Source organism: Myotis myotis, unplaced genomic scaffold (assembly GCF_014108235.1).
Source record: "Myotis myotis isolate mMyoMyo1 unplaced genomic scaffold, mMyoMyo1.p scaffold_m19_p_26, whole genome shotgun sequence".
In the NCBI taxonomy this organism is placed as follows: domain Eukaryota; kingdom Metazoa; phylum Chordata; class Mammalia; order Chiroptera; family Vespertilionidae; genus Myotis; species Myotis myotis.
Window position 1 is genome coordinate 2321720 of NW_023416331.1, and position 24679 is coordinate 2346398.

The 24679-nt window shown below is 45.0% G+C and overlaps 1 non-coding gene and 3 pseudogenes across 1 annotated transcript; 1 reads left to right on the forward strand and 3 right to left on the reverse strand.

Moving 5' to 3' along the window:
• Positions 1-54: 54 nt before the first annotated feature.
• On the reverse strand, positions 55-175 carry LOC118648927. Its single transcript, XR_004965513.1, has one exon. It is a non-coding gene; the product is annotated as a small nucleolar RNA SNORA32 (small nucleolar RNA).
• A 7301-nt stretch (positions 176-7476) lies between these two features.
• Positions 7477-7590, forward strand: LOC118648925 (annotated as a pseudogene).
• Positions 7591-11152: 3562 nt separating this feature from the next.
• Positions 11153-12617, reverse strand: LOC118679655 (annotated as a pseudogene).
• Positions 12618-22979: 10362 nt separating this feature from the next.
• Positions 22980-24093, reverse strand: LOC118679653 (annotated as a pseudogene).
• Positions 24094-24679: the final 586 nt, after the last annotated feature.

The window sequence follows — 24679 nt, forward strand, 5'->3', positions numbered from 1 at the left end:
TTCTTAACAGTAGCAACATTACAGTTATGAAGCAGCAACGAAAATAATTTTTTTAAATGTTCCCAGTAGGCTGAATGCTATGCTACCAACATAGCAGAAAAAAAACCTATTGGGGAAATGTTTTGTGGTCATGTCCACAGGCAATGAAAATAATTTTATGGTTGGGTCACAACATGAGAAACTGTATTTAAAGGGCCAGAAGGTTGAGAACCACTGCTTTAGTACATTAAAGGGAAAAGTTTATTCATCTCTATTGATGTAGAAAAATACTCAACATATTCAACATCCATTGATATTAAAGAAAAACCCATAACCTTATAAAGGACATCTTCAAAAACCTTGTAGCACACATCGCAATAATGGTGAAATGTGGAAAGCATTCCTCATTGTTTTTCTCTACAACCTGTCCAGCACTTGTTACTACTTGTCTTGTGAAAGCATTCCTCTTAAAATGAAGAACAAGTTAAGGACGCCTGCTCTCAATAATCCTAATCAATACAATAATGGAAGTTTTAGCCAGTCCACTAAATGACAACAAAAATATATAAGAATTGGCCCAGTGGATGTGGCTCAGTGGATGAACAGCAACCTATGAACCAGGAGGTCACGGTTCAATTCCCAGTCAGGGCACATGCCCAGGTTGTGGGCTCTATGCCCAGGAAGAGGAGTAAAGGAGGCAGCCAATTGATGATTCTCTCTCATCACTGATGTTTCTATTTCTTCCTCTCCCTTCCTCTCTGAAATCAATTTAAAAGTATATTTAGAAAAATATATAAGGATTGGAAAGAAACAAGAATGTCAGTATTTTCAGATGAAATTATTGAATGTGTAGCAACCCCAAAAGAAAATTCAATAGAGTTGATAAGTGAGTTTAACAAGGTTATTTCTAAACTCACTTATCAAGATCAATATAAAAAAAATCAGTAGCCCTAACTGGTTTGGCTCAGTGAATAGAGTGTTGGCCTGCGGACTAACGGGTCCCAGGTTCAATTTCGGTCAAGGGCATGTACCTTGGTTGTGGGCACATCCCCAGTAGGGGTTGTGCAGGAGGCAGCTGATCAATGTTTCTCTCTCATTAGTGTTTCTAACTCTCTATCTCCTCCCTTCCTCTCTGTAAAAAATCAGTAAAAGATACCATTTGGTTACATGAATATATACATATATAAAAGAAGCTGTACACTTGATTTGTGTACTTTATGTTACACTGCAATAAAAGTTTTAATATACAATTTGCAATGGCAACAAAATATAAAATAGTAATAAATTTAACAATAGGTGTGCAAGTCCTTTGTGGAGAAAAAGATAAAGCTTTACTGGAAGATATTAAAGAAAATCTAAGTGAACAGAAACAGAGACGATGTACTTGCAGGGACAGACTGACTTTGCAGAGATGTCGATTCTCTCTCAGGTCTCGGTATGGGCTAAACAGGATGACAGAGCCCTTGATGCCTGGTCTTGCTAGAGCCTCTCCCATCTGCCCATCTCCAAGAGTAGGCTGAGTTAGGTAGCCCTTTTCCTACAACCCAGAGATCACTCCTGCAAGCCGGGAGGATTTCTTACCTTGAAAGTTATATTCTTGAACCTTGCATCCCGCCTTCCCCTTCTTTTCTTCCTGGCTTCTCTGGCAGATGCCTTTTCTGCTGCTCGGCCCTGTGCAGGTTTCTCCACAGATGTCAAGGTGCACAGTGAAGTTACTGTGGTTGCTGAAGGATGTCAACCCGTCCTCCCTCCATCTCATTCCAACAGCGTCTCGTGACCACTTTTGTGGAAGATGTGTCACTTAGGCTGTGGGCCTTGCAGGATTTCTGCCTCTGTGACCTTTTCCAACAAGGTCACTGCTTGGTCCTCAAGCCCCGTAGTCTCAGAGTAGGAAAGCCCTATCTAGTTTGGGTCTCCTCTCCCCAGCTTGGGACACAGGATTCACAGAGGCTTGCACACTCGTGCTCCCAACCCAACTGACCCTTGATGAACATGACTGCCCTCCTCCCAAGTCCCTCTTATGGCCCCATTCAGAAATTCCCACAAAAACACATTTACACAATTAAACCTTTCTTAGTTTGTAGGGCTATTTTTCAAAAAGTATTTTAGAGCAAATCCCAGAGATTCTGTAATTTCCCTGGAAAATACACACATATATATGACATACATATATATGATGGTGCTGTGGGTGGATATACATATATACCATTATTATCTACACTAATAAAAGAGAAAAATGGTAATTGGCATACGGCGCTACCCTTTTCATTGGCTAATCAGGGCTATATGCAAATTAACTGCCAACAAGATGGCGGCTAATTTGCATATGTAGGCACAATGCAGGGAGGGGAAAGGGAAAGCAGGAAGAAGCCCCCTGCCACTGACAGTGATCAGAAACCCAGGGGGGAGCTAAGAGCTGGGGGGCAGGGCAAAGGCAGCCATCGGGCCGCCTTTGCCCTGCCCCCCAGCCATGATCGGAGAATCAGGTGCCTTTTCCGCCCTGGCCAGTGATAGCAGGAAGTAGGGGTGGAGCCAGCGATGGGAGCTGGGCACGGTCAAAGCTGGCAGTCCCGGGAGCTAGGGGTCCCTTGCCTGGGCCTAAAGCGAAGCCCACGATCCCGGGGCCGCTGCAGCTGCGGGTCCCCGCTGCCCGGGCCGGATGCCTCAGCCAGAGGTGTCCTGCAGGGGCAGGGGCGGAGCCTGCAACTGCGGGGAGCTGGGGGGTCCCCTGCCCAGGCCTGACACCTCTGCCAGAGGCCTCAGGCCTGGTCAAGGGGCCGATCTGGTGATTGGTGATCGGAGGGTGATGAGGGTCAACTCCTCTGGCCGAGGCATCAGGCCTGGGTGGGGGGCGGAGCCGGGGATTGGGGGGATATGATGGTCCCCTTGCCCAGGCCTGAAGCCTGGGTCAGAGGCGTCAGGCTTGGGCGGGGGGTGGAGCAAGCGATCAGAGGGAGATGGGGGTCCCCTGCCCAGGCATGATTCCTGGACCAGAGGCCTCAGGCCTGGGCGGGGGCCAGAGCCAGTGATCGGGGGGAGATGGGGGGTCCCCTGTCCAAGCCTGACACCTCTGGCGGAGACGTCAGGCCTGGGCAAGGGGCCGATCCTGCGATTGGAGGGTGATGGGGGTCAACGCCTGAGGGCTCCCAGTATGTGAGAGGGGGCAGGCTGGGCTGAGGGACACTCCCCCCCGACACACCCAGTGCACGAATTTCGTGCACCGGGCCCCTAGTATTATATATATTACTAGAGGCCCAGTGCACAAAAATTTGTGCACTCAGGGGGGTCCCTCAGCCCGGCCGATGCCCTCTTGCAGTCTGGAACCCCTCGAAGGATGTCCACCTGCTGGCTTAGGCCCACTCCCTGGGGGATCAGGCCCAAGCTGGCAGTCAGACATCCCTCTGGCAGCCCAGGAGCCCTCGAGGGATGTCCACTTACCAGCAGGGAGCAGACCTAAGCTGTAGTTGGACATCCTTAGTGCTGCTGAGGAGGCAGGAGAGGCTCCTGCCACCACCGCTGTGCTGGCAGCCATCAGCCTGGCTTCTGGCTGAGCAGAGCTCCCCCTGTGGGAGTGCACTGACCACCAGGGGACAGCTCCTGCATTGAGCATCTGCCCCTTGGTGGTCAGTGTGTGTCATATTGACCAGTCATTCCCAGTCGTTCTGCTGTTAGGGTCAATTTGCATATTACCCTTTTATTATATAGGATAGAGGCATGGTGCATGGGTGGGGCTGGCTGGTTTGCCTTGAAGGGCGTCCCGGATCAGGATAAGAGTCCTGCTGGGGTTCCTGGTCAGCCTGGGTGAGGGGCTGATGGCTGTTTGCAGGCTAGTCACACCCCCTTCAGGGTGGGGGGTTCCCACTAGGGAGCCTGGCCAGTCTGGGTAAGGGGCTGAGAGCTGTTTTCAGGAAGACCAGGCCCCCCCGGTGACAGAAGCTCCCAGCCTCTCTTTTTTTTTCTTTTTTTATTCTGGGATTTATTTACCTTCTATAATTGAAACTTTGTAGCCTTGAGTGGAGCTCAGAGCTGGCCGTGGCAGGCGGGAAGCTTGGCTTCCTCCATCACTGGGCAACCAAGCCTCCTGCTTGCTCCAGCTCCATGGCTGCCAGCCGCCATCTTGGTTGGGTTAATTTGCATATAGTTGCTCTGATTGGCTGGTGAGCGTGGCTTAAGGCATAGCAAAGGCATGGTCAATTTGCATTTTGTCTTTTATTAGTGTAGATATACCAGCAAAATGAACAAAAATTCCTCAATATCATCTGATAACCAGTCAGGGTTCAATTGTCCCAATAATTTTTGTGGGGGTGGTTTTACAATAAGGAATTGAACAAGACCCACAGATTATATTTGATTGGTTTGTGTTTTCCATCTGTCCACCATGGCACCCCCCACCACACCCAGTTTTAAAATGCCACTTATTTGTTGAAGAAATAATGCATTGTCTTGTGCCACATTCTGAATTGGATTTATTGTAATTCTGATGTCATTTTTTTAAAGGCTCTTATCCAAAGCTTTTATTTGTTTATTTTAATTTTAAAAAATTTTTGTGTTGTTAGTCCTCACCGAGGCTATTTTTCTCATTGATTTTTTTAAAAATATATTTTATTGATTTTTTTAAAGAGAGGAAGGGAGAGGGATAGAGAGTCAGAAACATTGATGAGCCCTGACCGGTTTGGCTCAGTGGATAGAGTGTCACCCTGTGGACTGAAGGGTCCCAGGTTCGATTCCGGTCAAGGGCATGTACCTTGGTTGCGGACACATCCCCAGTGGAGGGTGTGCAGGAGGCAGCTGATCGATGTTTCTCTCTCATTGATGTTTCTAACTTTCTATCCCTCTCCCTTCCTCTCTGTAAAAAATCAATAAAATTTAAAAAAAAGAAAGAAACAAGAAACATCGATGAGAGAGAAACATCGATCAGCTGCCTCCTGCACACCCCCTACTGGGGATATGCCCGCAACCAAGGTACATGCCCTTGACCGGAATTGAACCTGGGACCCTTCAGTCTGCAGGCCGACGCTCTATCCACTGATCCAAACCAGTTAGGGCCCATTGATTTTTAGAGAGAATGGTAAGGAGGGAGAGGGAGAGAGAAAGAGAGAGAGAGAAAGAGAGACTGACTTCCATTGGTTGCCTCCCACAGGCACCCCGACCGGGGCGGGGGTCTAACCTGACACCCAGGTATGTGTCCTTGACTAGGAATTAAACCCATGACCCTTCGATGCACAAGCTAATGCTCTGACAATTGAGCACCACTGGTCAGGGCATTAAAAAAAATTTTTTAATTTATTTTTAGAAAGAGAAGAAGGGAGAGGGAGAGAGGGAAACATCAAGGTGATAGCAAAACATTGACTGGCTGCCTCTGGCACGTCCCATACTGGGGATCGAGCCCACAGCTCGGGCATGTGCCCTGCGGGGGAATCGAACCAGCAACCTTTTAGTGCTCAAGATGATGCCCAACAACCGAGCCACATCCGCCAGGACTGAGTGTTATTTAATGTGCCCTCTTCCTGGGAGTTCAATTGCATCTCCTCAGGGGGTTCATGTCTGGTTGTTCCGTCCTTAGAGTTTTAAAAATAATGTTCATCATAATTGTTTTCCTTTTAAAGTGGTGCTTTCCACTGTGGACAATTTAAAGGGGGAAAATCCATTGTTTTGCTAGTAATGGACAACCACTCTTCATATCTTGGTGTATTGCCTCCCAGCCTTTTTTCCACACACATATCACAGAGTTGAATTCCAAAGATCAAACAAACAAACAAACAAACAAAAAACCCTGGCAGGGTAGCTCAGTTGGTTCGAGTGTGGTCCTAATACGCCAAGGTTGCAGGTTCAATCCCTAGTGAGGGCACCTACAATAATCAACCAATAAGTGCATAAATAAGTGAACAACAAATCAATGTTTCTCTCTCTCTCTCTCTCTCTCTCTCTCTCTTTTCCTAACACCAATAAAAAAATTAAAAACCCACAAAGAAACAAATAAAAAATGTGGAAGACACTTTATATGAGCAAAATGTTGTGTATCCACAAAATGGAATATCATCCAGCTGTAGAGAGGAGTGAAGTACTGGCACATGCTACAACATAGATGAGCCTTGACATTGTAATGCTAAATGAAAGAAGCCAGACACAAAAGGCCACATATCGTGTGACTGCATTTATATGAAATGCCTGGAATTTTTTTTTAAAGACTACATGTTATATGATTCAATTTATATGAAATATCCAGAATATGTAAGTCCATAGGGACAAAGTCAATCAGTGGTTGCCAGGGGCCAGGAGAGAGGAATGGTGATTGGCTAATGGGTATAGATTTCTGTTTTGTGGTGATAAGAATGTTCTAAAATTAGATAGTGGTAATGATTGAACAACTCTGTGAATATACTAAAAACCACTGAATTGGCCCTGACCGGTTTGGCTCAGTGGATAGAGTGTAGGCCTGTGGACTCAAGGGTCTCGGGTTCGATTCTGGCCAAGGGCATGTACCCTGGTTGCGGGCACATCCCCAGTCGGGGGTATGCAAGAGGCAGCTGATCAATGTTTCTCTCTCATTGATGTTTCTAACTCTATCCCTCTCCCTTCCTCTCTATAAAAAATCAATAAAATATATTTTTTAAAAAATAAAATAAATAAAAATAAAAACCACTGAATTGTACATTTAAAAAGAGTGAAGTTTATTTCTCAAAATTGTTATAAACGCTTTAATAGGTCATTGAATTTTCAAGTTCAACTCATTCAGCATTGCTTAAGTGCCATGCACCGTGCTAGGCTTTCAGGCTACACTGATAAAGGAGACGAACATAATATCTTTCCTCCCAGAGCTTCCAGTTTGGGAGTAAAGGGGAGATAGACAACAAAATATTGCCATATGCTGGAGTGAAGACAGATGCTGTCAGACCACCTTTCTCAGCAGTGAGAAATGGGAGGAAGGTTTCCAGAGGAAGTCTGATCTCAGCTGTGAGCAGCAAGATGAGTAAGAATGAAGAGAAAGAGCCGCTTCCATCTTGACAGGAGTGGAGACATGTGGCTGCAGGACAGGAGCTGAGTCCCCAGGGATGGGTCTAGCTCTGTGAGTCTGAGAGGTCCCAGCCAGAGGTGGTTGGCTTCCCCCCAAGTTGTCCTCCCTTGGTTCAGAGTTCCATTTGATAACAGAACCAATTCAAAGGCAGATGCCAGTCCTGGGTGGGGGTACCCACTCGTGATTCATTCTGGAGAGGAAGGCCTCCAGCTCTTCCCACAGCCACCGACACTGCATGACTCCCGGGTCCTGTCCTCAGGCTCTAGGGAAGAGGGTGCAGAGGCGCTTTGCAGGGCCCTCACATGCCCACTGGAACCACAGTGAGCAGGGGAGGAGCCCTACTCCAGGCCACTTGCCCCAAATCCACAAGTGACAATTATGGGGGTGTCGCCAGGCATCAAGATTTGAGCAGCCCACTGTAGAAGACCGTGACTACCATTAGGCGTGAGGCGCACCATCAGCCTTTTATGCCCTAAGGAAAGACGTATTTGGGGTGAGAAAAGCTGAGTAGATTTGCACTGGAATGCGAAAGAAAAATATCCCTGCGCTTTCTTTCTGTCTTTGTGGCGGCCCAGATTGAGTAAGGGACTACATCTGCAGGCTAGATATGTTAAGTGCTTTCATATTGGAAAAAGGTGCTAATGTAATTTTCCTTGTTTTTACAGAAAAAAAAAAAAGCAAAAAAAAAAAGCTGAGTAGAAAGTGAAGACCAAGATGGCATGATGACCACACAACTCAAAGTGTGCCAGGCATGGGGTAGTCTTCACATTTTGAACCATATGGATATATTCCACAGTAAGATAAATAGGATTGAAAGGAAAGGAGGAGAATGAAATATGTTTTCCGGTCAAATTGGTGCTCTCATACATTATTACTGGGAGTATAAATGGATAATTCTTTCCTTAGAAGTTCAGGAAATTTGAAAGTACCAACATCTCTTAATAGAGCATTCAAATTTAAGAATTTAGTTTAAGGGGAAAACCGGAAATGTGCACAAAAGTTTATAAAAGTACTGGAAACAATCAAAATTTCCACCAATGGATGGAAGATGGAAGGTGACAAAGCTATATTATATAATGCAAGTTTAATTCACATATATTTATAATAACATATAATATATATATTAGGACAATACATATGCTGTTGGTGATTCAACCATGAGCCAAAACTTGCATGGCCCTGCCCTTAGGGAACTTACAGTCAAATTATGAGATGCACGTTAAACACACAGCCACACCATTCAGTGTGCAATTGTAAAGTGAGATGGATTCTATGAAAGAAAGGCATTTGAGAACATGTGGAATATGATGCAGCCACTGAAAATAGTAATTTTGAAGACTCTATAGTAACAGATGTGGCATAAAAATTATTAGAAATTTAAGAAGACTGTAATTCATCCTTGGTTCAAATCAGTTACAAGTCATGGTGCTATCCAGGGGAAAACGTAGCAAGAGAACTTTGTAGAGAGGAGTTCTTTCAATGCAGGATAGACACAGGAACAGGTGCTGATGCTATGTATCATGATAGACTTCAGGGCACATTGGACCAACATTTGGCCAAGGAGGAGTGTATTTTATTTTTTATTGATTTCAGAAAGGAAAGGAGAGGGAGAGAGAAATAAAATGATGAGAGAGAATCACTGATCGCCTCACACTGGGGATTAAGCCCGAAACCCGGGCATGTGCTCTTGACCGGAATTGAACCCAGGACCCTTTAGTCTGAAGGCTGATGCTCTATCCACTGAGCCAAACCAGCTAGGGCAGAAGTGGGTTTTTTGAGATTGGTTTATGCATGCTCTGTCTCTAGTAAAGGTAATTGTCATTTCATTTTAAAAAGAGGGATAAAGCCTGGCCAGTGAGCTCAGTGGTTGAATGTCACCCTATGAACCAGGAGGTCACAGTTCCATTCCTGGTCAGGGCACAGGCCTGGTGTGCAGGCTCAATCCCCAGTGGGGAGAGTGCAGGAGGCAGCCGATCAATGATTGTCTCTCATCACTGATGTTTCTCTTCCTCTCTCCCTCTTTCTTCCTGTCTCTGAAATCAATAAAAACATATTTTAAAAATTTTTTTAAGTGGGATAAAGTCAGGTAGGCTCTGTAATAAGCTACTTCTATCTCCAGAAATTATAGCCTAAAGTTATAGGAAGTTACATTTATACACTGACCTTATACGATAACCCACTATTTAGGAACTCTCTGATCTTGTTAAAATTTATCACACTGTGTATTATCTTGCTAAGTCAGATTCCAAATCTAGAGTTTCCCAAAAAAACAAACAATAATAATAATAATCTATAATAATAAAAAGGTAATATGATAATTAGACTGGACGTCATTCCAGACGTCCTCCTTCTGGACAAAGCTGGGGCTGGAGGGAAGCCAGCCCGGGTCCTGGGTGCTGGCAGCTGGGGGAAGGAAGGCCTATTCTTGCACGAATTTCGTGCATCAGGCCTCTAGTAATAATAATAATAAACAATTAAATTTAAAAATAAACAAATCTAGAGTTTCCCTTCTTGTGGTTATAGTTTTTAAAGAGGTATCGTAACACATTTGCTTTAAAAAACACATTACGACAGGCTTCTGGGCAAGATAGTGGAGTAGGTAAACCTGGTGCTTGCATCCTCCCACAATCACATCAAACTTACCCCTAAACTGCGGGGTAACCATCATTCAGAATCGCCTGAAATCTATCCTATAACTAAGGTTATAAAAAAAGGAGCCAGCTTGAGACTGTTAGGAGGGGGTGAAGACTCACAGAGGGCTGGCCCCATATCCACGTGTGGTGATTAAAAACCAGGAGGGATATTTTAGCTGCAGGGTTACCCCCTGAGGAGCGAGGAGTTCCAGCCCCACACCAGGCCCTCCAGCCCAGGGTTCTAGTGCCAGGAAGGGAAGTCCACATAACTTCTGGCTGGAAATACCAGCAGAGTTGTGGCTGAGTGAGCCAGAGGACTGCTGGAGTCCAGGCATTCCTCTTTCTTTCTTTTTTATTCCTTTAATTAATTTATTTTTTTAATTTTTCAACTAGTTTACTTTCAGTATTATTTTGTATTGGTTTCAGGTGCACCATTTTCGACAGCATGGATGGACTTAGAGGATATGATGCTAAGTAAAATAAGTCAGTCAGAGAAAGACAAGTGCCATATGATTTCATTCTATGTGGAATCTAAAGGACAAAATAAATGAACAAACTAAATTGAAACAAGACTCATAGACACAGAGACCAGATTGGTGATTGGCAGAGGAGAGGAGGTTTGGAGGACTGGGTGAAAGAGGTGAAGGGATTAAGAAGTATAAATTGATAGTTACAGAATAGTAATGGGGATATAAAGTACGGTATAGGGAATATAGTCAATGATATTGTGATAACCAGGCATTCCTCTTAAAGGGCCCACACACAAACTTACTCAGATTCACTCGTTCTGAGCTCCAGTGCTGGGGCAGGAGCTCCAAAGATGCCAGGGATAAGGGAAAAAACTGAATTGTCTGGCCTCGGGATGAGGGACTGAAGGGCCAGCTTTCCCCATACACATTCCTACCAGGGATTAAATCCACAATCTCTTTTTTTTTTTTTTTAATTGTATTTACTTAGAAGCATTCAGAATGTCAACAAAACAGCTGCAACTTTTTTTTTTTTTTGAATTACAGAGTGGTATTCAGTTAACAGAACAACAATTATTTCGTATAAGCTGCATCAGAGACAACTAAAGATGAAAAACTACCATCCCCATATATAACTAATTTGTGCTGTGCACCAACAAGAACCTGCTTTAAATTTCCATGCCAATTTACAACCCCCATACTGTACCAGGCAAGGTTAGTGGCTATTGAAAATACCACCAGGACAGGGCTATCTAAAGACACATTCAGCCAAACCGGTTTGGCTCAGTGGATAGAGCGTCGGCCTGCAGACTCAAGGGTCCCGGGTTCGATTCCGGTCAAGGGCATGTACCCTGGTTGCGGGCACATCCCCAGTGTGGGGTGTGCAGGAGGCAGCTGATCGATCTCTCTCATCGATGTTTCTAACTCTCTATCCCTCTCCCTTCTTCTCTGTAAGAAATCAATAAAATATATTTAAAAATAAAAAATAAATTTAAAAAAGACACATTCGGTAGTGTGTTAACTATACAAAAAAAAAGACACTGTACAGTTTAAAAACAAATCTTACACAGCCTTACATTTCAATTTTTTTTCTTTAAAAGGAGTGAGTTGTGTACAGGGGGGTTAAATGCTTTATAGACAAGGGAAAAAAACTGCGCTAGAACCAACTTATTCATCATCATCTTCTTCTTCATCTTCCTCCTCCTCCTCATCATCATCTTCCTCTTCCTTCTTTTTCTTGCTTTTTTCAGCCTTGACAACTCCCTTTTTGGCAGCATCAGGCTTTCCTTTAGCTTGGTCTGCAGCAATGTCCTTTTCACATTTCTCCTTCAGCTTAGCAGCCTTCTTTTCATAAGGCTGCTTGTCATCTGCAGCAGTGTTATTCCACATCTCCCCCAGCTTCTTTGCAACATCACCAATGGATAGGCCAGGATACTCTCCTTTGATTTTTGGGCTGTGGACGAAAGGGGCCACATGCTGATCTGACAAGCTCAGGAGAGGCCTGCATGGCAGTTTTGCAGACTCGGAGACCTAAAGTAACCACAAAGGATGGTCTGAAATTAAACCTTAACTAAAAGCAGTTATGGTGGGCAGTTACGTCCTAAGCCGATATCTTCACTGACAAGGTCAACCTTTACTGTAACTGAGCCTATCTGTCTTTTTGCATCTATGATAACATACCCTTGAAATGTCTGGGTAACTTGTGATTTCCCTGTATCTGGAGCCCCTGGGGCAGGGCCAGGTGTGCTAAGCCCAGGACAGATGCAGCAGATTCTTTCATTTATCATGTTAATTGTTCCTGCACCCACCTAAGTATGTGTCCATCATTTTACTTTTTATCCTATCACAGAGGTTTCCCCCACTTCGCTTAATCCCACCTCCTTAAATGTGTCACCAATGAATTTCATGTATAAATACGGATGTAACCCTGCCATTCTCCGGAGCACTGTCTCAATTCGTTGAGGTTCTGCTTCCTGGAATATGTCGACAGTTTGGCTCAAATAAACTCACAAAAATTCTTCACAGGTTTCAATGGTTTTTTTACGTTAACAGGGCGATACTCAGAACAAAACAAGAAAAAGGCCGAACAAGGCCTCGGGTGCATTGGGATCCTTGAATTTCTTTTTTGTTTCCCCTTTAGGAGGAATATAAGTTTTCATTTCTCTCTCATAACGAGCCTTGTCCACCTTTGCCATGTCTTCAAATTTTCCTTTCTCCTTAGCAGACATGGTCTTCCACCTCTCTGAGCACTTCTTAGAAAACTCTGAGAAGTTGACTGAAGCATCTGGGTGCTTCTTCTTGTGTTCCTCCCAGCAAGTTTGCACAAAGAAGGCATACGATGACATTTTGCCTCTCGGCTTCTTAGGATCTCCTTTGCCCATGTTTAATTATTTTCCCTCAGCGAGCACACAGTCACCCAGTGCCTGGCCAGCTCTCACTTGCCCCGGCCCTGTCTCTATGGAGCTCAATGTACTGCAATGGCTGTCAAACCCACAATCTTTTGGTGTATGGGATGATGCGCCAACCAACTGAGCAACCTGGTCAGGGGAAAGAGAGAATCTTAAAAGCAGCAAGAGTAAAGCAGTTAATTACCTACAGGGGAGCTCCCATAAGACTGTCAGTTGATTTTTCAAAAGAAATTTTGCAGGCCAGAAGGGATTGACAGGAACCATTCAAGTTATGAAAGCAAGGACACACAACCAAGATTATTCTACCCAGCAAAGCTATCATTTAGAATCAAAGGACAAAAAAAGAGCTTTCCAGACAAGAAAAAACTAAAGGAGTTCATCACCACCAAACCTATATTACAAGAAATGTTAAAGGGTAGTGTTTAATAATAGTAATAATAATAATAATAATGTGGCAGTAAAAACATATCTATCAACAATTACTTCAAATGCAAATGGTTAAATAATTAAATCAAAAGACATATCTTGACTGAATGGATAACAAAACAACACTCTTATACATGCTAAATATAGAGACACATTTCAGATCAAAAGACACAAACTAGCCCGGCCAGTGTTGCTCAGTGGTTGAGCATCTATCTACCTATGAACCAGGAGGTCACCGTTGATTCCCAGTCGGAGCACATGCCTGGGTTTCAGGCTCGATCACCAATGCAGGAGGCAGCCGATTGATGGTTTTCTCTCATCATTGATGTTTCTATCTTTTTCTCCCTCTCTCTTCCTCTCTGAAATCAATAAAAATATATATATTTTTAAAAAGACACAAACTGAAAGTAAAGAGATGGTAAAGATATTTCATGAAAATGGAAATGGAAAAAAGAAAGTAAGCTTCGGTAAACAATACTTATACCAGACAAAATATACTTTTTTTTTTTTTTAATATATTTTATTGATTTTTCACAGAGAGGAAGAGAGAGGGATAGAGAGCCAGAAACATCAATGAGAGAGAAACATCGATCAGCTGCCTCCTGCACACCTCCCACTGGGGATGTGCCCGCAACCAAGGTACACGCCCCTGGCTGGAATCGAACCCGGGACCTTTCAGTCCGCAGGCCGACGCTCCATCCACTGAGCCAAACCGGTCAGGGCCAAAATATACTTTTAAACAAAGGCTATAACAGGAGATTGAGGAGAATCCAGCAATTCTACTTCTGGGTATTTATTCCAAGAAACCCAAAACACTGAATAAAGAAGACATGCACCCATATGTTCATTGCAGCATTATTTACAATAGCCAAGGTATGGGACCAATCTAAGTGTCCATCAATAGATGAATGGATAAAGAAGTGGTGCACATATACAATGGAATATTACTCAACCGAATAAAGGATGATATCTTGCCATTTGCAACAACATAAACTGACTTAGAAGGTATTGTGCTGAGGGAAATAAGTCAGAGAAAGACAAATACCACATGATTTCACTTAAATGTGGAATCTATACAACAAACAAGCAGACCAGAAACCCAGTCATAGATACAGAGAACATTTTGAGTTGCCAGATAGGAGGGACTTTAGGGGTAGGTGAGTGGGTTAAAAAGGCGAAGGGATTAAGAAGTACAAATTGGGCCCTAGCCGGTTAGGCTCAGTGAATAGAGTATCAGCCCGCAGATTGAAGGGTCCTGGGTTCAATTCTGATCAAGGGCACATGCCCAGGTTGCAGGCTCGATCCCCAATAGAGGGTGTGCAGGAGGTAGCCAATCAATGATCCTCTCTCATCATTGATGTTCCTATCTCTCTCTCCCTCTCCCTTCCTCTCTGAAATCAATAAAAAAATATATATTTTTAAAAGTACAAATTGATAGTTACAGAATAGTCATGGGGATAAAAAGCACAGCATGGGGAATATAGTCAATAATATTGTAATAACTATGTATGGTGTCAGATGGGTACTAGTTTTTTTAAAAAATCACTTCATTAGTTATATAAATGTCTAATCACTGGATTGTACACCTGGAACTAATACAATACTGTATTTCAACTGTAATTGAAAAATTTAAAAAAATTATTTTTAAAGACGTTATTTTATCTGGATTCTTCACTAAGGAAAGTCTATGATGTGAGGTGAGTGAACAAGACCATCACCTTTTGTACATTCAAAATTATGTTTGGGCCCTAACCGGTTTGGCTCAGTGGACAGAGCATCGGCCTGCGGACTAACGGGTCTCAGGTTCGATTCCGGTCAAGGGCATGTACCTTGGTTGCGGGCACATCCCCAGTAGGGAGTGTGCAGGAGGCAGCTGATCGATGTTTCTCTCTCATCGATGTTTCTAACTCTCTATCCCTCTCCCTTCCTCTCTGTAAAAAATCAATAAAATATATATTTTTTAAGAATCATGTTTGGGGGGAAACAGGTGCATAAGAAAAAAAGTACAAAAAAATAAGCAAAGTGCAAAACTTTCACTGTTTTCAAATGCCTGTAACGTGGTTATCATACCTAGGTTTGAAAATATTACTTCAAAAAGGTTGTCTTGAGACCAAGGAGTAAATCACCCTCCCAAAAAATATCAATTGAAGTGTTTTGGAGAACATGAAGGTCAGATGAGGAACACTGGAAAATTCCTGTTTGCATTTTTCTGCCCAAACACTGACTGAGACTTTTGGTCCATTTGGTAATTATTTCCCCAGTGACTTTTCAGTTCTCAGAAAGATAAAAGAGCTCCTGACTTTAACGCCAAACAGATGGCTGGGTCTCTTTTGCCATCATCTGTGCTTGCTCTGCCTGCCCTCCCTTTATCCCAGACAGCGAAAGGCACAGACCTGAGAGAGGAGGGGAAGCAAGATTGGGCTTCAGGGCGCTTTCAGGGGCCAGGAGCATCGACGTGTCAGCTCAAATGCCACAGGAATGCCCTTTCCAGCTGTGTGCCTGCTCACACAGCTGTGCTTCCGGCACGAGGGTCCACATGGAGATCCTGTGTGTAAAGTTTGTTCCCCCACGTCCCACGTGGTTCAGGGTTCAGGATCTGGAAGAGGAGCCGCACACAAATGAAAGAGAAGAGACAAGAGATAATTTGGAAATACTGGGGGGCCAGGCGGGCAAGTCCAACTCAAGGGGAAGGACTTCCGCTGGTGCTCAGGCCTGGCCAGCCTTTTATTGGTTTGGGACCCACCCATGGCCCTTAGGCAGGCAATTTGCAGTAACAGGCAGACTACCCCATCAGCAAGGATTTACATAATAATAAATAGGAAAGTTGCTTCAGCTGCCATTGTCTGGACTAACAGGGGGTGCACAGCCCTGACCTTTGCCAGGCCTTCGAGGGTCACCAGCCTTCCGGGTTCCTTGTCCACACCTCTCTGCTAGTGAAGACAATAGGTGGCTTCCCACAGTCCTGGAGTGTTTCCTAAAGGAAAACGCCACATTCCAGACTTGGAAATAACTGGACAGTTAAGTGGACTAGAGATTGGGTCGGAAGAAATAGATGTGTCTTTCTGTATTTTACTATATTTTCTATTTTTCTTTGCTGGGACATGGAAGGTGATAAGTTAAAGGGAGTCTGTGCACACACTCTCCTTCTCCCAGATCCCTGCCTGAGACCGAAAGACTTCCCTCTCCGGGCTCCAGTCCCAGTCCGTAGCCAGGGACATCACTCACCACCACCACACCCAGCATCTGCGTAGCTTGGCCTCCCAGGAGACAGCCACTCCTCGCACAAGGCCCGTTGCTTCTCCAAAAAGCAATGTCAGATCCAGGGAAGATACGCCCCTTAAAGTCGGTCTAGAAAACACCTTCCCTTCTTTGGCAGCTGCTCCTCAGAAAAACGTAGGTAGAAAAGGTGTTATTGCACTTAATAACCTTTTGCTTCCTTTTTATGGAAGATGCAAATTCAGTGTAAAAACATGTATTGTGAGCTAATGTGGATGGAGCCCAGTGCAATTCAAACGTGACCCACCATGCTGGGTGCTGGGAAGACCGCCCCGGACAGGACAGACCTGGCACCTGCTGTTCCTGAAGTTTTTGCCGAGTGAGGCGTAGAGTTAGATGAGCAGACAGAGCAGCAATGGCGAAAAGTAAAAGAGATCATGGATGTGACACTTAGCTCTGCACGTACAATAGTGTCCATTACTGCCCGGCCAGCGGTTGAATGTCAATCAATGAACCAGAAGGTCACGGTTTGATTCCCAGTCAGGGCACACGCCCAGGTTGTGGGCCTGAACCCTGGTGTGGGGCATGAAGGAGGCAGCTGACCAATGATTCTCTCTCATCATTGATGTTTCTATCTCTCTCTCTCTCTGTTCCTCTCTGAAATGAATAGAAATATATTTAAATACTAGGGGCCCGGTGCACAAAATTCGTGTCCCTCAGCCCAGCCTGCCCCCTCTCACATACTGGGAGACCTCAGGCGTTGACCCCCATCACCCTCCAATCGCAGGATCGGCCCCTTGCCCAGGCCTGACGCCTCTGGGCAGGGGACCCTCATTTCCTCTCATCACTGGTTCTGCCTCCAGCCCAGGCCTGATGCCTCTGGCCCAGGCGTCAGGCCTGGGCAGGGGACCCCCAGACCCCTCCGATTGCTGGCTCTGCCCCTTGCCCAGGCCTGATGCCTCAGCCAGAGGCATAGACCCCCATCACCCTCCGATCGCCTGATCGGCCCCTTGCCCAGGCCTGACGCCTCAGCCAGAGGTGTCAGGCTTGGACAGGGGATCCACATCTCCCCCCGATCACTGGCTCTGACCCCCGCCCAGGCCTGAGGCCTCTGGCCCAGGAATCATGCCTGGGCAGGGGACCCCCATCTCCTTCTGATCGCTTGCTCCACCGCCCACCCAAGCCTGACGCCTCTGACCCAGGCTTCAGCCCTGGGCAAGGGGACCATCATATCCCCCCAATCCCCCGGCTCTGTCCCCCGCCCAGGCCTGATGCCTCAGCCAGAGGAGTTGATCCTCCTCACCCTCCGATCACCAATCACCGGATCGGCCCCTTGACCAGGCCTGAGGCCTCTGGCAGAGGTGTCAGGCCTGGGCAGGGGACCCCCAGCTCCCCGCGGTTGCAGGCTCCGCCCCTGCCCAGGCCTAACACCTCTGGCCTAGGCGTCCGGCCCAGGCAGCGGGGACCTGCAGTGGCAGCGGCCCCGGGATTGTGGGCTTCGCTTTAGGCCCAGGCAAGGGACCCCTAGCTCCCGGGACTGCCAGCTTCGATCGTGCCCAGCTCCCATTGCTGGCTCCACCCCTACTTCCTGCTATCACTGGCCAGGGTGGAAAAGGCGCCTGATTCTCCGATCATGGCTGGGGGGCAGGGCAAAGGCGGCCCCAGGGCTGCCTTTGCCCTGCCCCCCAGCTCTTAGCTCCCCCCTGGGTTTCCATCACTGTCAGTGGCAGGGGGCTTCTTCCTGCTTTCCCTTTCCCCTCCCTGCATTGTGCCTACATATGCAAATTAGCCGCCATCTTGTTGGCAGTTAACTGCCAATCTTAGTTGGCAGTTAATTTGCATATAGCCCTGATTAGCCAATGAAAAGGGTAGCGTCGTACGCCAATTACCATTTTTCTCTTTTATCAGTGTAGATATGTATGTATTTTAAATAGGGTACATTCCTGAATCTCACTCAGCAGGGCAGGAAGGCCAGAGGCAGGCTCTTCACGGGGAGGGAGTGAGAAAGGGCTGGAGCACAGAACAATGTGGGGAGATGAGGCTGGAGAGCGTGGCAAGTGGTTAAAACGTCCTTCACCCTGTGTCTCCCTGGCAGCTGGTGCTGCTCCCCAGGCTCCTCTGGTGCCAGGAAAGTCACCCACTGCTGCAGTCCCTGTACCTCATACCAGGTACAACAAAACGAAAGGAGAGCCCACTGTATGGAGAACATATTTGGCAATGATACATCTGATAAAGGGTTAGTATCCAAAACATATAAGGAACTCATACAACTTAACAGAAGGAAGACAAACAATCCAATTAAAAATGGGCAAAGGACCTAAATAGAGACTTCTCCAAAGCAGACATACAGAAGGCCAAGAGTCATATGAAAAATGCTTCAAATCACAGATCATCTGAGAGATACAAATTAAAACGACAATGAAAGCCCAACTGGTGTGGCTCAGTGGTTGAGCATCAACCTATGAACCAGGAGTTCGAGGTTCAATTCCAGGTCAGGACACATGCTGAGGTTGCACGGTCCCCAGTGGGAAATGTGCAGGAGTCAGCCAATCAATGATTCTCTCTCATCATTGATGTTTCTGTCTCTTTCTCTCTCTCTTCTTCTCTGAAACCAATAAAAATATATTTATAAAAAACAAACAAAAAAACAACTGACAATGAGTTATCACTTCACACCTGTCAAAATAACTACCACCAACAAATCAATAAACCAACAGATGAAAAGTGCTGGCGAGGATGTGGAGAAAAGGGAACCACAGTACACTGCTGGTGGGAATGCAGACTGGTGCAGCCACTGTGGAAAACAGTATGGAGTTTCCTCAAAAAATTTAATATGGAACCGCCATTTGACCCAGTGATCCCACTTTTAGGAATATATCCTAAGAAGCCAGAAACACCAGTCAGAAAGAATGTATACACCCCTATGTTCATAGCAGCACAATTTATATTAGCTAATATCTGGAAACAGCCCAATTTCATGCCCATCAGTAGAGGAGTGAATAAAAAAGCTGTGATACATTTACACCGTGGAATACTACCCTATATAATAAAAGCGTAATATGCAAATTGTCCCCTCAGGTGGTCATTTGACCAGGAGTTGCTATGCTTGCTATGATGTGCGCTGACCACCAGGAGGTGGTGCAGAACATGGCAGGCATCAGGGACACAGTGCTGGCAGCAGGCAGCAGTGGAGGCACTGTCAGCCCCAATGGGCCCCTACAAGAACAGGGACTGTGGTGGGATGGTGGAGCAGGTGAGTGGGCAGTTCCAGGCCAAGGCAGGCGTGACTGGGCCGATTGCCCCGCCAATCACCCTGCAAACTGTGACCAGCAGCAGCGGCGGGGGCGGGGCTGCCACCCAGCTCCCAGGAGCTCAGGGAGCACGGGGGGGGGGGGGGGGGGGGGGGGGCTGGGGGATGGCCAGCCCTGCCAATAGGCAGCCAATCGGTGATTCGCTCTCATCATTGATGTTTCTATCTCTCACCCTCTCCCTTCCTCTATGCTATGAAATCAATACAGATATATTAAAAAAAAAAAAAAAGAATATACTAGTCTGAAAGAAAATGTGCATTTTAGAATTTTAAAAAATCTTTAAAAAATATGAACCATTGTAGGGAGTGGCTATAGCAGTGATGGCGAACCTTTTGAGCTCGGCGTGTGAGCATTTTGAAAAACCCTAACTTAACTCTGGTGCCGTGTCACATATAGAAATTTTTGATATTTGCAACCATAGTAAAACAAAGATTTATATTTTTGAAAGCCATTTAACAAAGAAAAATCAACTAAAAAAATGAGTTCGCGTGTCACCTCTGACACACATGTCATAGGTTCGCCATCACTGGGCTATAGAATCAAGCTCCGGACTGACCTGTGGCAGGGCCACAAACAAGTCCCAGCTTGGAGGGCAGAGCCCTCCTAGCATAATTAAGCTTGACCTTATAGTCCTCCCTAGTTCTTTCCTAGGTAGCTAATGGGCTGTGGGAGGTGCAGCAAGTGCTGCCAAAACAAGACGAAACTCACAAGAACATTGTAAACATGTTGACCTCTTTCCTTGTTTTGCTTTGTATGCTCTGACTATAAAATAAAGCCTTGGCTTGCAGGCTGGGTCTCTCTGTGTCCTCAACCAGGTACAAGAGATCCACCTAGCCCCAGCTGTATTCTCTTGTCTTCTTTTAATCCTTCACCACCCCTCCTCAGGTTCAACCCTTGTCTGTGCTGGACACAGTTCAAACCATAGGCATTGTTTTCTTTACACATTGCTCTAGCCTTCAAAAGCCTAAATTTAAAGAGTAGAGTGGGAGATCCCCAAATAGTGCCTCCAGATTGGCTTCTTGACCCACCCCAGGGTGAGCTGCTGCTAACACCTGGCAGGGGAGCTGGGGCCTCCCTCTCCACCAGTAACAACATTTCTTGGGAAGGACTTAAATCTGATCCCTTTCATTTAAGCTTGTTTTAAAAAGTAAACTCCAAAAGGAAGAAAATACTCATCTTTATAGAGTCCTCCCCACATAGTACTGGCATTCTCTAAAGAGGCACCTTAATGTAGGGAGAGGATGGTGAGGCTGGTAGTCACAGGGTATAGGGTTTGAATCCCACCTTCTTTAGTGTTTAGCTATGAGGCTTTGGAGAAATTATTCAACCTCTTTCATTTATGCTTCCTCATCATTAAAAAGTAAGAATGAGCCCTGGTCAGTTTGGCTCAGTTAGTTGAGCATCATCCCAGGCACCTAAAGGTACAAACTTGTGCCCAATATAGGTAAGTGGGCAGATACGGGTGAGCCAGCAGGGAGACAGGGTCTAGTTTGCACTTCCAGTTCTTCTCCAATGATTGATTGAGAACCATGGGCCGGCGATCCATGGGCATGGTGCAGTTAGAAGACAGTAAACAAACAACAGAGTCATGTGGCTTGGACATCTTAGGTCAGAGGCTAGATGGGGAACATGGGTCCACTGGGCTTTTTGGAGCCAGAGGGAGGTTGACTCAGCTAGGAGTACGGGTGAGATCAAATCCAGCCAAGAGATACTCTAAGTGCTGACTTTAGCCAAAGGCCACCAAGGTGAATGTGACCAAGTATATATTGACCCCTAAACAAAGGAGACAAAAGACACACTGAGAGCATGTGGACTCCAATTCTCCTCCTACGTGCCTCTCTCAGGAAACTTGTAAAGAGTGCCCTCCATCACAACGAGGAGATAAAGAAGAAGATGCCTTGATATGCATGAAACAGCACTAGAGTAGAGAGAGAATTCCCAGGAAGACAGTGAAGGGAGACCCCAAAGACCACTGCTGCTCAGCAGGCCCGAGGGCTGCCAGTCCCCCCTGCAGCTGGTCAGAGGCTTTGAGAGGGAATTTCATTCAGATGTGACAGGCAAACTGAATGTGTTTGAGCAAACTGAAGAGGTGCATACTAGGGGATATGTGGGGTTGAATTAATGCTCAAACATAGAAACAATACACAAATAGGCAATCATTAGGTCCAGGCAAAGTGAGAGCTTATGCAGTAACATTCGTATAATCATAATAGGTAAACAGCGAATATCCATCTGACCAAAATGCATTTTGTTGGACTGATTAGGGGGATGAGAAGTGGGCAGATGAGGCAGTGGCGAGAGGGCTGTGTTGTTTTCCATAATCAGCCCCACAGAATTATTTGAATCTTTAGACTATGTGCATAAGTAACTTTGATAAAAATAATAAAATTGTGAGATTAATAGGAAAATAAACAGCTAAGTAAAATAGAGGCTGGACCTCTAAACAGAAATGGAGGTGAGTTAGGATCAGTGACCTGTTCTTTGTTAAAAAACCTAAAAAATTATGATTCTTTGCTTTTCAGTTTCTTCATTGAAATCTTTTATTGATGGATAGCATGTATACCTAAAGCGTACATATCATAAATACATAACTTGATTTTTTTCAAGGAATATTGCCCTTATTGGCCAGCCCCATTACTCCTTTCCAATCACTACCCACCAGAGTAATCCCCTCCTGACTCTAACATTAGAGATTAGGGTTGATTATTTTGCATTTTATATAAATGGATTCACGCCATATGTCATCTTTCATTCTGACTTTTCCATGTCAAGGAGACTTATCCAGTTGTTGTGTGCTGTTGTAGTTCACCCACTCTCATTTCTGTAATATTCCTTTATGAGAATATACCCCAATTTATCTATGCGACTGTTAATTGCATCTGTGTAGTTTCCAGTCTGGAGCTACTATGAATAGTGCTACTAAGAACACTTCAGTAAATTTTTTGGTAGACATTATATACATACTAGAGGCCCGGTGCAGGAAATTCATGAACTCAGGGGAGGAGGGGTGTCCTTCAGCACAGCCTACACCTTCTCACAGTCTGGGAGCCCTCAGGGGGATGTCCAACTGCCGTGGAAACAGGAGAGGCTTCCACCACCACTGCTGCGCTTACCAGCTGTGAGCCCAACTTCTGGCTGAGCAGCACTCCCCGTGAGAGGCCACTGACCACCAGAGGGCAGCTCCTGTGTTGAGCGTCTGCCCCCTGGTGGTCAATGCACATCATAGCGCCAGGTCGTTCCACTGTTTGGTCAATTTGCATATTAGCCTTTTATTATATAGGATTTTTGTTGGGTATACACACCTAAAACTGGAATTGCTTGGTCAAGGGATATGTGTAGGCTCAAATTTACGTACTGCCAGTCTAGCTGACATGGTTTAGTGGTTGAGTGTTGACCTATGAACTAGAAGGTCATGGTTTGATTCCCGGTCAAGGGCATATACCTGGGTTGCAGTCTCGATCACCATTGTGGGGCATGCAGGAAGCAGCCAGTCAATGATTCTCTCTCATCATTGATGTTTCTATCTCTCTCTGAAATCAATAAAAATATATATTTAAAAAAATTATGTACTGCCAGAAAATTGTCCAAAGTGGTTGTACCAATTTCCATTCCCATCATCTGTGTATGAGAGCTCCAGTTCATCCACATCCTTGCCAACTTTTGCTATTTTTTTGGTGAGCAGTCATCTGATTTATAAAAAGATGTAACAAAATCTTAAATGATACAAAATATCATTTTCAAAACACCAAAAAGTGAACGTATTTAACCATTCCCAGCTCATAACAGCAAGTGCATGAGGGAGCAGTAACGCATGTTGTAGCATGCTTAATAAACCTGCAACAGAGAAAGTTGGTTAAAAAAAAGCAGAGAAACTTTGTCTTTTAAGTATTAGAACCTGGGGCTCCATAAGCATCTGCATCTGCTCAGTGTTGCACCTATGGTTAGACATGACATGATGGGAACTCCAGGGATCTTCCTGATTCTTCGTTTAAGGTCCCCATCAACTGTGGCCACAATATAACACTCATGCTGAGTTACTCTCTATACTAAGCAGTCATCTGCATAGGTTCCTTTTTGTGGGCATGGTAATCGTTCAAATCTTGGATCCTTGGCGATCCTTAGAGCCACTCGATACTTCTGCCCCAATTTCTCAATTTCAGCCATTACAGTCAGTTAAACAAGGGATACACCTGGCATAGAGACATCCATCATTGATTGCACTGAGTCCAGTTTGGTCTTACTGGAAAAGTTGATAAAGTTGGTATCCAGCAGGATGTGGTAAGGTGGGCACAGGTGAAGAATACACAGGAGGGGGCAGCGGGGAGTTCTCTTTCTTTGAGTGCACTGGGATCTCTCTTTTCTTCCTCTTTAGGTTTTAATCTATCCTTTTCTTTAAGCCTCTGATCTCTGAGACTAAGCATTTGCTTCATGGTGACATACTTCCTTGTTTTCTTTTGCTTCCCTATGTTCATGCCGCACTCCTGTTTCTTCCCCCATTTTGCTCTTGTTGCCTTTTTCATTTAGTCATTCTGGAGAGAAGTAGTGTTATTGTATTGTGGGGGTTTTTAAAACATATTTTTATTGCTTTCAGAGAAAAAGGGAGGAGATAGAAACATCAATGATGAGAGAGAATTGTTGATTGGCTGCCTCCTGTACGCCCCCTACTGGGGACCGAGCCCGCAACCCGGGCATGTGCCCTTGACTGGAATCAAACTCAGGACCCTTCGCTCCACAGGCCAACGCTCTGTCCACTAAGCCAAACTGCCTAGGGCTGCATTGTGGTTTTAAATAAAATTTCTCTGATGACTAATGAAGTTGAGTACTTTTTCATAGGTTTATTGGCCATTCGAATATCATCTTTCATGAATTGTCTCTCAGAATCGTTTGCTCATTTTTCCACTGTGTTTTCTTTAATTGATTTGTAGAAATTATTCACCTATTTTCATACTGGTCTTTTGTTGTCTATACATTTTGTGAATATTTTTCCCCACTCTATGGTTTACCTAATTTACTTTCAAACTATATTACACAGATAAAAGCAAGAATCAAAATATAAACCCTCTATAATAAACACATCAAATATAAAGCCATATTTAAGTTAAAAATAAAGGATGCAAGAAGACAAACTATGAGAACACTAATAAAAAGAAAGCAGAGGAGCTAGCTATGTTAATATTGGACAAATTAGACTTGACAATAAGGAATATTATCAGAGATAAAGAGG